Raw genomic sequence first — 1,285 nt, forward strand, 5'->3', positions numbered from 1 at the left:
TTTGCATATGCTAGTTCATGCTAGCTGATTCTTGTACATTAAAAATTGAGCGCAAAGTTGCAGAAACTGCAAGAGTACTAATCTTTTTTGCCTGTCGATCATTTTCGGAAGAGTGCACTTAGAAAAACGTTTCAAGTTACATTTTCACACTCTATTTTTTGATTGGCTGTCGCAAATAATTCTTGCGACTGTTGTAGATATCTACTAAGCGACAATGCGACAACTTTTCCTGCGACATTACTACTTACGACATGCGACACAGCCTGTGCGACTATTGTAGACGAGGCTTAAAATGTTTATTACGACCTAAAAAATAAATAATATTACTATTAATAACTACTAAGAATAATTACTACTAAATATTATACTGTTAATATTACTACTAATATTCTAGATTTAATAATCAATATACTCTAATATACTATACTAATTAATTTAAATTAATATAAGTAATAAATAATAACTAAATAATGCCCTAAATATATATAACGTAAAGAAATTATATTAAATAAAAACTATCGACAATAATCACACGATAAAATCAACACAATCACTAGTAACACCACAATCACTAGTAATCACCATAATACAACCTTTATAAAGTTGATTAAATAATAAATTTTAGCACAATATACTGCACAACACACAGTAAAAGAAACAACAAAAATATAGCGATATGTAACAGAATCCACATATCACAATACTTTCATGCACTTTCATGCACTTTCATGCACTTTAATGGCACTCAGCGACTTGTTGGCAAGGGGAGAAGAAAGGAAGAGAGGGGAACCGACTGTGCTGCCGCCTGGCCTAGGGCACCTCCGAAATGAACTACTAAAACTTCCGGAGCCAAAAAATACGGCGAGTTTGAACCCCCTGGACGGAGCATAGACCCAGAATATAGGCGAGGGGAATGAAGCCGAAATGCGGGGGGCAGTTGTGCCTAATTTTTATTGGCTACGATTGTGCGCATGCTCAATACTGCTTAACCTTTCAGATGGTTGACACATTTCAAATTATCTTACGCAGCAATTTGGATTACAAGTGATTTGGCAATCGTCAGAAAATAATTAATATAAAAAGAATAAAAATAATTAATATAAAAAGAATAAAAGCTATTCTGTTATAATGTTAATTAGCAGTTAAAATAAATGTTATACATATATATATATTTTATAAAAATATTGTATATATTTGTGTTATAAAATCAACATATTTGTTTGTAAGTTAAAAAGAAAAAAATACAATAAATTTTACAATAGGGCACATAAATTAATATAATGTT

The sequence above is a fragment of the Pseudomyrmex gracilis genome, unplaced genomic scaffold, assembly GCF_002006095.1.
Source record: "Pseudomyrmex gracilis isolate BER0280 unplaced genomic scaffold, ASM200609v1 scaffold_1314, whole genome shotgun sequence".
In the NCBI taxonomy this organism is placed as follows: Eukaryota; Metazoa; Arthropoda; class Insecta; order Hymenoptera; family Formicidae; genus Pseudomyrmex; species Pseudomyrmex gracilis.